Raw genomic sequence first — 13,418 nt, 5'->3', positions numbered from 1 at the left:
TTTGTGCCAATTCTATACATTTTACTTTTCCAGTGAGCAAGAAAAATCTGTCATACTTAAACTAGTGAAATTCAATTCTCTAGGATGCAATGTCCTTGTTTTCTTCCTTTCTTTTATCTCAATATTTAAAATATATTACCAAGAAACAAACACAAAAGGCCCAACATTGTCATACTAAATGGTTTTCTCCTGAAGACTTCAGAACAAAGATGAACAGGATCACGGCTCCTAGGTCTAACCGACTTCTATTGTTTCCTAACTGTTGAGAGTTTTTAACATATTCTCGCTGCTATCTTGCCAGGCCAATATCTGTTTCATTTTAAATTTGGCTTTGAGTACCTGCTAGTATTATTAGGAGTAAAATAAAGTACTTGATAAATACTTAGAGAACAAAGAATGTGGCCAGGAGCCCCACCTACACAGTCTTCCTATCTGTTGGTTCCTTCGCTGTGGTAGTGTTCACTGTCTCTCTTAGGTGTAAAACAGATGTGAACATACTTTCTAAAAGAATGGAGTCACAAATTAATCAAAAATACTTATAAAAAAATTAATTAATGGTACTGTGTTACAGATGACCCTTTATTCATAAACATAGAGAACTGCAATCATCTGATTAGCTTTGATCTTTAGACTATCTAGGTAGACCTCTCATAGAAAAGAGTTAGAGACTTGACTCTGTTTACAGACATGTTCCAGCATTCAGCATTTTTTTCTGAAGTAATTATAGTTAAGACAGTGGCGAAAGTGTTGGTCACGATAACTGTGGTCTTCTTAGCTTCTATTGATAGATTACATATTCAACTTTACAAGTCAGCCTTGTGACATTCTTTTGCATACCCAATGTTCTTCTCACTGATGTTTTTCAAGCATTTTAGTGTTTTATTTGCCAAAGAGTAATGGAGAGGAAACTTAGTATTCTGTTCCCTGACTCTCTGAGCACATTTTTAAAAATTCGTTGGGTATCAGTTCTCAGCTGAAGTTCGCATGGACACCAGACTTTCAATAAGCAATAAAAGAAATTAATTCAATCACAATGAATCATGTTTTTCACTTAAAATGTCATATTTAAACTCTGCTGGGCTTGGACTGTGAGTATGAAAGGAAATAGAAGTAAGGATGAGGCTTCTATTCGTATGTAGTAGGGAGCTGGGGATAAATAAACAAAAGGATGCTGTGGGCATTTTGGTGGGCTAACTACATCAGTGGACAGTCCTAACCTTCTCCAGACACCTGACTTATGTAACAGATACATCTGAAGTTTCAAAGAACATGGGAGAAGCTTTGCCCATAGCACACTGTGGGATCCGTGTTGGAAGAAATGAAGTGAAACAGAAGCTTTACATGAATATTAAGAATATTTTTGCAGCAACTGAAAGCGGCTAGATTGCAAAGCATTCGGCCAAAAGACATGCTAACAACCTAATCACTTAGGCCAGTGAAAGCAATAAATGACTTCTGTAGGGAGTAATCCTATATTGGCTGGAAATGAGGTAGATAGCCTGGGGAAGATTTTCTTTCTTTCCAGCCTTCTGACAAATGTCTTTTTAATGAAGTTTCTAACTCTCTTCGCTAGTTTGTGGGAGGACGTAAACAGAAGTGCACAAGCACATCGTGTATAACTTAGACAGGAAGCCATATGGGTCTGGAACCCCTTGGATTTACCAGGCTGTCAATTCCATTGAGAATACAGTAAGTAGAAAGCGTCTCTGATATCACATGGGCTGGATGTTGAACAAGATGTAGGCAATGTGGAAGTACTTCTAAATGGCATGGTACTTAAAACTTGGACATTTTATACCCCTAAAATCTAGTGTGTTGACATGGCTAGTTCTTTGTTGTTTGCACTAGATTGATATCATAATATAAAATTAAACAACTCTTAATGAACCCAACAAAGTGTCACTTTTAGGAAACATGATATAATCAATGAGGAAGATTGGATTCATGAGAATTTAGGTGTCTTGTAATAGTTCATTGGGAAAGCACAAAACTCTTTTCCAGGATACCGAAGACCCAAAGATACCTGGATCTAAAGACATGGAACTGAGCCTTAATTATATGCTGTTTCCTCTCTTTGAAAGATGCTGTTAAGCACAAAGGAGGTTTCTCTGATGGGCAAGTAATAAATAGCTACTAATAGTAGTAAAAGCAATGGCAACAAAATATGCCTCTAGCATTGTCAGGCAAGTCCTAGGAAGTTAGTAAATGAGACTAGAGAGATATAGGACATGATAGTAATGACGCTGTTGCCAGGCAGGCCAACACATGTTTGAGGACTTTTTGCTGTGGAATGATATTTAATGTGTTCAGTTAACTTGGTTGATTTCATAAACATTGATTTGCAGGTAGAGGCACAGTTGGAACTTGGAAGATTGCTGGCGTGAAAATCAGTCAATATAAAAATTCCAACTACTGCCTTTCCCAAAGGTCTCAGTTTCATTAAAGGAGAATTAAATGGTAATAATTTATTCAACATTTATTGAATGCTTGCTACACAAAAGGCGTACTCCTAGATTCTCGGGGAATGGGGAGTATAAAAAGATGCATTAGTGTTGTGTTCTGTGATGGCAGCTAGCATTGCTTCATTATGTCTAATGCTTAAATAATCCTATTCATAATTAATAATAACCAGCTATTGGTGGTTTGTAATTCACTCTGGGTTTAATGGTAAAAATACGACTTAATCTCTTTCTTTCTTTCTTTCTTTCTTTCTTTCTTTCTTTCTTTCTTTCTTCCTTTCTTTCTTCCTTTCTTCCTTTTTTCAAGACAGGGTTTCTCTGTAGCTTTGAAGCCTGTCCTTGAACTAGCTCTTGTAGATCAGGCTGGTCTTGAACTCACAGAGATCTGCCTGCCTCTTCGTCTGCCTCTGCCCTCCGAGTGCTGGGATTAAAGGTGTGCACCACCGCCGCCCAGATTAATCTATCTATTTCTATACAGCACTACCAGATTTTCTTAAAAATGTTTTTTGTTTATCTAGAATAATGAAAAGGAATACCTGAAAAGAATGTGGTATGTTAACAGCTTTGCATTAGAATTTTAATGATTAAAATTTTGGAATCCTCCAACTCTTTTTATGTAATATACTAAATCTCCAAAATTTAAAGTTTGTGAGAATCCCAGAGTGAATTTGAAAATAAGCCCAAGTGTCCGTGTCCTCCCTGTCACTTGCTCCCAGGACTGAAGATGAGAGGGGCAGAAGTCTTATGGCTGCCTTTAGGGAGTATGCAAATTAGTTTCTCCTTCATGCTGATCCCAGGGACACCTCTGATGAGCTCTCACTACTGGAGGAGAGACTCCTGTCAATTAAGATGCTTTTCAATGCATTACTAAATACTGTGCATTTTAATTTATTAGATTTTTACACAATTTCCTCGTGACTTTGTTCTCAGAGGCCACTTAATATTGCTTCTCTGTTTTTATTGTGGGACAGTATGTGTATGTGTGTATGTGCAGATGTCTTTTTCTATGTGTAAAATTTACCTATATTAATGTTTATTTTATGTCCTCACTTACAGCATAGACGAACAGTATTTTCCATGATAAATAATTTCCCGGCACCTAGAAAAGATGCATTATGTAAGAGTTTTGGTGCTAAGGTCTATTTTTGTCCTGTGGACATTTATAATTTCAGGAAGGGGTGTAAGGCATTCATGTGCAGAAGCCGTTTAGGAAGTTGGATGTGGTAACTGCAATCTCATCTTTAATCCATCTTCTTTGAATGGGGATTCAGAGGGTCCACACTATCAATTCCCAGAGAAATACATATGGGCCATAATCTAAATCAAATGGGCAGACTGGTCATCGAACAAACACGCACTGCACAGTCTCCCAAGGATGCAGAGCACGGAGTTATCGCCCTGATCTTAGAATTGGTTTTCTGAGAATAATTCTGGGGGTAATGATGAAAATTGCATCGATTTTATGTCTTGTACACCGGTGGATAAAGAAGATCCATTAATGCCACCTGAATACAATTTTACTGTCCAGCACACAGATCACATTGAGATATATTTAAAACAGATGATTTGTCAGAAGCGAGATATGTGTGGGAGAGATCAATTCATCATGCGGTTGATAATACTGCTGACTTTGAGCAAAGGTATCAGGGCATCAAAACCCACGAAACAGAACAATAAGGAACACCCAGGAGTTTTCAAATATATATTAATAGGATGTAGCTGCTCACTTGTTCCTAAGGTCCAATGCACTGTGCTTAAATAAACATAAAAGAAATCACTGAGTGAAGAAAAACATTTTGTGTTTCGGATGCAATGGCAGCTAAAGTTTTCGTCATGTATGAAGGTTGGTGCTGAGTAAATCCATGGTATTTCCCCTTCTCCAAAACCTTTGGTTGCATTTGCCTCCTGCAGATATTCTGGGAGCAATAACTTGCAAAATAGGGAGGGTTTTGTGGAGGACTGAGCTGCCTGGAGTGAGAAAAGCAGTGTGTGTTTCCTTCTCCATGCATTTTAATTATAAAAGTTCAGCTCTTTTCTAATTTTCATCTGTACACCACTGACTGTGAACAGAGTTGACTCTTACTAAGAACAACACAAAGTTATAAGAATTCTTAGAAATCAAACTAGAAAATACAGTTAGAATTTAATGTTTAAATAAGATGAGTAATGTGACCAGATAGTTGTAGAAAACGGTACTGTAAGAGGAAAGGGAAGGACGAATTTTGTGGTATTTGTTAGTCATGGTATCCTGTACAAGGGAAATTTGTATGTATTATTCTTCTATCTTAAATGCTTGCTTTTGGTGGACATATCAGTTTAATTCTTAGTGTTAAGATCCTGAGTCAAATGTATAGCTTGACCAACACTTGGAGGATGGTTTCCTGAGTAACTGCCTAAGGTAGAAAAAAAGGAACCTTACAAATAATGCATTTTTTCCATCAAAACAAATAACATCATCACTGCCAAATATAGAGATAACCGATGCCAGCCAATAAAGCACTTTAATGCAAACATATTACTTCACTAATTAAATATGCATATGGAAATGTCTATACATAATCTGTATGCCATAGTATAATATATAATGTACTATGTACTTATTTCTAAACATTCTATCACGTCTGAGCCTCATATTCTTGACACTGAACTGAAGAAATTGGGCAATAATTAAGAAGGAACCAAAGAAGCCAAACACACGAATAATATCTCGTAATCACAACCAAGCCACTAACTTTCTCCTTTAAGATATCATGTAAAGAAAACTCATAATTTCTGAATTTTATGACGCTCATAAATCCATCTACCTTACTGTTTGCTACCTGACCCTGATGATCTCTGTTTTAACCAGACTATTTTAAAAGCCCAGTACTTTACTAGTTGCTGTAATTATTATTAACATAAATTTAGACGCAGCACTGATTAACAATTCAGTTATTAATAGAACAGAAGCCAACTAAGCGTTAATGGCATGGAGGCTGGTGGTGCTGTCTGAAGTTGTTCATTTCCCAGGGTCTCTCCTTATGTCCCTTTGTCTCTTGCAATCTGACATAATGGCCATCAGAGGAGACTCAGAAATCACTTTTAGATTCATCCCTGTCTTTACAAAACTCTAAAACATCATTCTGCTTTTTCAATACATAAGGGCCTTCCTGGATGACAGAACCTTCCCAGGAGCTCATTTACCAGACGTTGACAACATGGACGATGAGGTACAGCCTCATGTAGTTCATAAAAAGGAACTACGCTCAAAGTCCACCAAATGACACTGATAGCCTCTCCTAGATGATCCCAAACTTGGGTTTGAAAAGGGCTTGTGTTTGGGTAAAGCTCTAAGTCACATGGAGAAAGGATAGAAGTGTCAGGGCTCTGTCTTCCATAAAGGCAGATACTGAGTGAAAACATTAAGCCATGCAGCACATCCTTCTAGAGGATATCAATAATGAGTCCTTTGGAATTTCCTCCCCCACATGTCTACTTATGCTCCACCCATGCATAACCCATGAGAAGTTTTTGTTGTGTTGTGTAGCAGTTTCCTCTGAGATTTAACTATGACACACTTCAGCCATGCTTCTCAAGACGGAAATTACTCAAAACAGCTACCAGAAGTCTCTGAATCTGACTGGATTCACTAGGTTCATCCTTCTCCAAGAGTAGAGATAAACAGAAGACTGCCGAGACTCATTCTAAGACCAACCAAGATGCAAGAAAGCCTGATACAAACTCAGGTGCTTTCAGGAAGTAGGGACCAGAAACATTTCCTAAAGGAAACAAGAATCTGTGTAAAAGAGGTTCAGACCAACAAAGTCACTTGGTAAGGGCAATCTCGAATCCACTGAGCTTCCTGAGGGCTGTATGGATTTTGTTCTGGGTAGTGAGACGCTCAAAGAAGGTTAAGCCAACAGGATTAGGAGTATCTATATGAAGAGTCCCAGGATGGCACTCACTTTCTGTTTAGTAGGAGGTGGCATGACCGCTTGATGAGTGGGATGCAGTATGTGAGTATAGAGATGCCCTGAAAGAAATAAAACTTTTAGAGACAATTTTGCCATCTTTGAGAGAGGCCTACAACTTTTGGATTTGTCAGTAAGCAACAGCAGAGGCTACCTGGCCTCTGTAGTTAAAAGTGCATCCAGTTCTGAGATGAGAGCCAAATAGGCTCTCATCATGTTTGTGAAAAGGAGTAATTTTAAGTAGAAAGGGAGACGCAGCAGCATCCTCCATATTTGTCTCTAATCTGACAAATAAATAAACTAGAGAAAAAGATAGAGATGCTGGCTTGCTGTTTCTTACAGTTTGGAGGCTGAAAGGAAAAGAGACATCTAGTTAGAGCCATGCTCAAAAGCTCTTCCTGGGATCCAGAAACACAGCACCAAAGGAAAGAATCCAATAGTGAGGGAGGTGGGATGTGAGAACAAATGAGATAAATCTTACTGTAGGCAGAAAAAAAAGAGAATAATACAGCTACCCTTCCCTTCTTAAAGAAAAGGCTACATGAATTAGAAAAACATGAGGGAAATCAACCCCTGGTGGACCGGTCTTTCAGAGCCATGAGGAATCTTTCACTGAAGTCCCCAAAAAGTAATAGGAGCTGGAGGACCGTAGAGGATACAGGCACTATTGAGGGAACTAGGAAGAAGAGAAGCTCTGTTTTAATCTCACTTCACTGGGTTAGAGGAAACTGTGTCCACAAACTAGCCAAAAACACATTAATTCAGAAGGGACCTCAAGAGCGGCATGGATCTTGAACAACTTTGTTTCCAAACTAGGGCAAGACGTTCATAAAATAAGAAATGCTTTGGCAGGTTCACGTGTCTTAATTATGATGTAATAGGTATAGGTAAAACAAGAGAGTAACCCAGAGGAGATTTTTTTTGTAAAAGGCAAAACAAAGGTAAAGGTCTGTATCTTGAAGACTAATGTGGGAAGACTTGTGTAGAGTGGAATTTCCTAATGAATAAATATGACATAAAGTTCAATTATGTGCTAAGGAGGTGTGGGAGGCTTCACAACATGAGGAATGTTCACAGAAGGCATGAAAGATAGGACTATATAGGGAAAGACTCTTAAGCCTCTACCAGGGGTAGGCAATTATCCCCCATTTAGTGTGGGTACATTTCCCTCCAGAAAAGTTTATACTAGGTTTAGAGGTAGTTGGTCCATCCAGAATTGCTCCCAGAAGATAGGGGAAGTGGATAGAGAAGTAACAGCTACTGATTAAGCAACAGTGCCAATTCAGGGCATCTTAGACCCAGGAAACCAGAAGGTACAGCAGTGGAAAACAGGGCCATGCACCCCCTTGGCTTTGGGTAGGCATGAGATGCTTAAGCCAGACCCAATGATTTCATTAAGAATGAGGAAATATACAAAGGTCCTACAGAAGAGCTCCAAAATATAGAGGTAGAATACTCAGAGAGAATGACAAAGGGTTGTGGTGAGCTAAGTAAGTTAGTGCTTCCTCACCATATTGCTATTATACCCAAGACTCAACTGTGGAGTAAGCAACTGATAAAAATTAATAGACCTAACTATACTGTATTAGACCTTGCTTATGTTTGAGTCTAGTATCTTCTTTGTTTTGATCTTCTGGAATCATGTCACTTGTTAAGAACATATGACAGTGGACTTTCAGAATGTATGAAGGGTTTGTTTGTAAACCTACTCTTTGTTATGGGATTGCGTCTTTTCCTGCCCATTTCCTGGAAATGGTTTTATTAAATAGATAACATAACACTAATAGTTCACTATTTTGCACATCTAGAGTCTTGTGTAGGACACATGGTAAGCACACCTAAAAGAGTAAAGGAAAGCAGAAGATCTCAGAGTCATAACATTATCAGAACATCCAGTGTCAGCGGTCAGTTACTTCCCTATGCATTTTGGTCAGGGAGGTCTCAGGGGCCTCCCAAAGATGAAACCTTTGCCACAGCTATTGCCTGCGTTTCAGAACTGAAACATAAAATGCTATTGCTAAAGATATTATACATGGTGGTTTCAGGATTTGGAGAAATGAAGCTAGGACTTGGCCTGAAGTGTCGCCTGCCTGTAGACTAGATTCTGTAGTATCAGAAGTTGCTACTAGTAGTACTGGGGAGGATTCAACCTGAAATTCCTACTCAAATAAGCTGTGGGTCTGGAATACTTCACCTCAATGGAAGAGCCAGGTAAAAAGGTCCAGGATCTGCAATAGTGGCATGAATGGTTATGGATACAAACAATGTTCTGATTGGACATAAGGGGGAAATTCGCACCTAATATTGGGAACTTTGACTAAATCCTATGGCTGTGGAGGAAATAAACTCAACGGTCAAGTTACAACTGTTATTTATCAAATCAATAGGACATACTTGAAAAGTTGCCTTTTAAACGTGTGTGCTTGGACCCATAGATAACTGTTACTGCAAGTCTTAACTCATGACCACAGGTAAAGCTCCTGAGAACAAGGGATTGTTGCTCTGGCATAGATTCCCGAGGCTTAAGTTTTAGATATACATCCACTAGCCCCTTTGAAGTCTTAGGGCATCAAGGAAAAGGGGTGGAAAGAATGCAACAGTCAAGGGGTGGAGTGTTGACTAGCAGGTCTTTCTGAGACTGAAACATTCCATCATGAACTAGAGCTCCTTAAGACATGTATTACATAACCTGAAAGAATGACAAGAAGTTCCTGAAACCTACCAGATTCATTAGGTTCCTCCCTCTCTGAGAGTATATAAACATAAAATACTGTTGAGAAACAGTCTAAGACCTAAACTCGGACACAAGACCCCAGCCTGAAAGTAGCAGAGACCACCCAAACTGCCTACATGAAACAATGCCAACTAAAACACCAGGAAAAGTCACTCTTGTGCATGTCATACCTCCTACAGCCTGTGGAGAGTGTTTAGGTTTCCGGTGTTTGTGCTATGTCACCCAAGCTCTGGTGGACTTGGGTGATATTCTTGTCTTTGAGTCATTTCTGCTCCTATTAGTGCTTCACCTACATTCCTGTAAGTTACTCCAATCAAATTCATTGGTTCACCAGGTCAGATCTGGTGGTATCTGTACTTGGATCTGTCCATCACAGGTATGTGGGTGTGCACGCATGTGTGTGAGTGTGCATGTGTGTGTGTGTGTGTGTGTGTGTGTGTGTGTGTATGTGTGTGTGTGTATGATCTCACTACAAGTAAAAGTCTGTCGCACAACAAGTGAATCTACTGATTGCAGCATTAGAGACACAAAATGGCTGTTGTAGAACTGTGTGCATTACTACAAAGGGAAAAGTTTAATTGAGTGATTTCAACCTCTTAATTAGTTGCAAAAGTTAAAGTAAAACTCAATTTGTAAGTAAGGAATCATAATGTGACAGTGGTATTATTAGCAATTTAGGACCAGAAAATTTATAGGAGGTTTTTCAGTGGACACAGAACTTGTGAAAGAGGTTAACTAACTGAGTTCTGAAAGCCACAGGAAAAAATATTCCTTAGATAGTCTATCTAAAAGTTTCCTTGGAGTTTATCTTGGGGGAGACAGAGACCCACTTAGGGAATTTTGCACACGTCCTATCTATTTGAGAAAGATTATGCTAATTACGTATGAAGAGATTTAAAGAAGCTCTTGCAGTAAGTAGGGTGTGAATAAAGTTAGCTACAAATCTGTAAAACAGGGCATTTTACTTATGAGTAGATTATGGCTTAGGAAGATGAATTTACTCAGGATCACATCTTAAGTAACCGAGTCTGTTTAACTTTGGTGATGGTTTTTCCACAGTGAGTTGATAAGTACGAGAACAAGTGGGGATGGGGAGAAATGAACTGGATCACCCCCAAGAGTTAGTCATGGTGTGTTTGTATGAGCATTTAGGAATCCATGATTCCTAAATTTAGGATTTAGGAGACATATCACCTGTATTCTCAATAGACATACAAAACACAGTAGACTTTAGAAGGAAAGAGAAATCGTGTTTTAAGCCAAATATAGCATTGGTGGAAGCAATGTTGCCATTTTAAAAAGTGCATACCAGAATCTAGCATGGTAGTCCACATCTATGATCCTAGTATAGGAGAGGGAGAGCTTGCTTTGATTGTCCTGAGTCTCAGAATCAAAACCAAAATCAACCAAACAAAAACAACTAGAGCATGAAAGCAAAACATCAGGAGAGGACAAACTAGGCTGCGGCGGAAATGTAGGACATGACTAACATTGAGACAACCCCTGCAACCACATCATCCTTTCCTTTCCTGGCACAATACCCTCAAGGAAGAAATGCTCAAACAAGGCCAGAGAAAGGTGAGTGTGGTTTACATAGCTGTGAACGCAAGGAACACGCAGATTGTCGGAGGCTAATGAAGTGGGTCTTTGATGTGTTGAAAATAAGGAACATTCTAAAACTACTGTGTTAGAGTAGAGACAAATTAGAAATCCCTTTTAAAAGTTCATCTTTCTACCATAATGCACTGCCCTGCTTACCATTCCTTGGTTGCACCATAAGTCCATCTTATAGTTGATATAATTTGCACATCTTCCGGATTCTTGATCATCCCTTCCCAGAATTTCCTCAAGTAGAAGTGTACTTATCATTTTTCATTAAATTTATATTTATACATTAAAGTCCAGACTAGGTTTTAAGCAATCCTTTTCTCTACTCTATCCCACAATAATATCCTGTTTGAAATCCAAAAAATATCTATTTTAATGGCAACATCTGAATTGTCACTTAAAGTTTACATATTTGTCTGGCAGTGAAGGTGGAGTATTGTGGACACCAACAAGAAGAAATGACAAGAAACATAATGAAAGACATTGGGAGATATAAAATGGGTGCATCTGGAAGAAAGAGGGATTTGGATTTACTATTTTGAGAGAGGGAGAAAATATTGCTCAGGTTGAGATAATGGAACTAGTGATAGCAAATACCTGTTGGCTACTTGATTTTATCACTAGTCTTTAGTGTACATGGAGGAATATTCTGGCCATCAGATTAGAAAATATGGCTTTTGGTCTGGTGGCTGGCATTCTAGTGTCAAATTCCGAAGTCTACTCTGCAATCATTCTATAAATATCATCCTTATACCGACAGATAAGTACAGTCTTTACCCCTCCTGAAGGAAGCTTCTCTTAAAATAAACAAGAGATCACTATCACAACAACAACAACAAACACTACAGCCAATCCAAGTGTAGATCTTTTGAATCAAGTCCCCACAAAACACTCCTGTGCCTAAGATAAGAGACTATTGCTAAAGAGAGGGAGAAGACAGTAAGAGCAGAGGAAAAAAGGGAGTTGGCTATAAGATTGTGCCTCCTAATAATATCAGAAGTGACAACCATAAAGTCTCACAAACCTAAATTCCCAAACATTAGTTGACTATAGGTGACACCAATGGACATTTCAAAATGGAAGAGAAAGAGTCCAGAAGGTCTCAACTCTTCACAAGGAACTAGGCAAATGAGGAAAGCTGGGGCTGGTAGAGAGGTCTTCCTCAGAGGAGAAAGCATGTGAACTGATTGTTCAGTGCCTAAGTGTCAGTCCTGATAACACACATCCTGTCTGAAAAGCTATATTTAGGAACATGTATGGATACACATATAAACATTTGCATAAAATAACAATTAGTGAAAAAGGAGGCTATGAATTGGAAGGTGAGCGGGGAGGGATTTATGGGAAGTCTTGGAGGGAAGAAAGGGAAGCGAGAAATGCAATTATATCTCAAAATAAATGCATAAATAAACAAAAATATGACTTGTGAGGAAAACAAAGAAACAATATTGAAGATGCAAAATGCAAAACTGTTGGGATCAAATACTCAAAGGTAGAAAGTCAGCGGTGGAAGAGGTCTCTCAAGTAGGACCAAGGGGGTCAACAGTAGAGTAGCTATGTCACAAAATGAACCTGGAAAATGAGCCTGGAAAATTAATTGAGCTCCAGTAAATCAAAATACCTGACTTGCACACTGAGAAGGTTAAAAATCTACATGGATCAAGTAAGTTCCGTTGGGAGGTGTCTATGTTTCTTTCTTTCCAAGCTACCTATTAAAATACAAAGATTCCTGAGAGGTAGTTTCCTGATTGTTTGCTGGGGACATGACAGGCACTTAACACTCTATTAAAAACACATTACTCATTTTTCCACCCCTACTTTTTTCCCTACTCATAATTTAGAGAATTGCTGAATTTTGAACTTGAGAAAAACACAGGTGAGAACAGCGTTTTCAAGTGGGTGTAGCAAGTGGTTGGATAAAAAACCGGATTGAAGCTATTTGCAATAATAGGGTAAAAAGAGGTTTTAGTTTTCAATTAAACTGCTCCCACCTGAAGGTGTGAAAGGTTTCAATTTTTCAAACAGAAGCCTGTCTGTTGCAATCGGGAACCCTACAAATTCTGTTTTACATTAACAAAATTAAAGCTTGACTACGCTGCCTTGAGAACCCTAGTTCTTTGAAAATGGAAACAAGTAAGTTTTTGCTTAGACACGAGATCAAAACAGCTGAGGTGCAAAATGGCAGGTTTGGTGTCAAAAATTTTACAGAAATACTCCTTTTGCAGAAAAGAAAGTCTTTCAAATGAGGTGAACTTATAGTGATACTGCTAGGTTTAATGTGCTTGATAAGAATGTTAGTCAGTGAATTGTTTGCATTTTCAAAAATTATGCAATGGTGTTGAGCAAAGATTCCTAGGTAAGAAGGGTATGTATGTATCTGTATCTATCTACACACACTCTGTGAGAACTTGGGTAAGACTTAGATCCTCTTTATCTATTTTAATGAACTATAAGTTCATCATGAGAATTGAATTGACTAACATGAGAACATAGTGGTTGATGCATAGTGGAAAAGCTATTTATTATGTTTGTGTTATGCAAAGTTGCTATTCTTAGGTTTTTAAAAATTCGAATTCCAGTATAAAACCCTGGGAATCTTAAAAGATCTTGTGCACATAGTGATTTTATAAGTGGGAGTGCTGAGAGAAGTTAATTCTCTACCCCATA

At 38.4% G+C, this 13,418-nt stretch overlaps 1 protein-coding gene across 1 annotated transcript in view; it reads right to left on the bottom strand.

Moving 5' to 3' along the window:
- Positions 1–13,418, bottom strand: part of Dcc (DCC netrin 1 receptor) — a 1,076,497-nt gene that overhangs the window by 71,884 nt on the left and 991,195 nt on the right.

The sequence above is a fragment of the Myodes glareolus genome, chromosome 13, assembly GCF_982192425.1.
Source record: "Myodes glareolus chromosome 13, mMyoGla1.1, whole genome shotgun sequence".
NCBI classification, from domain to species: domain Eukaryota; kingdom Metazoa; phylum Chordata; class Mammalia; order Rodentia; family Cricetidae; genus Myodes; species Myodes glareolus.
The sequence above is the reverse complement of the archived record's forward strand: the minus strand, read 5'-3'. Positions and strand labels throughout refer to the sequence as shown.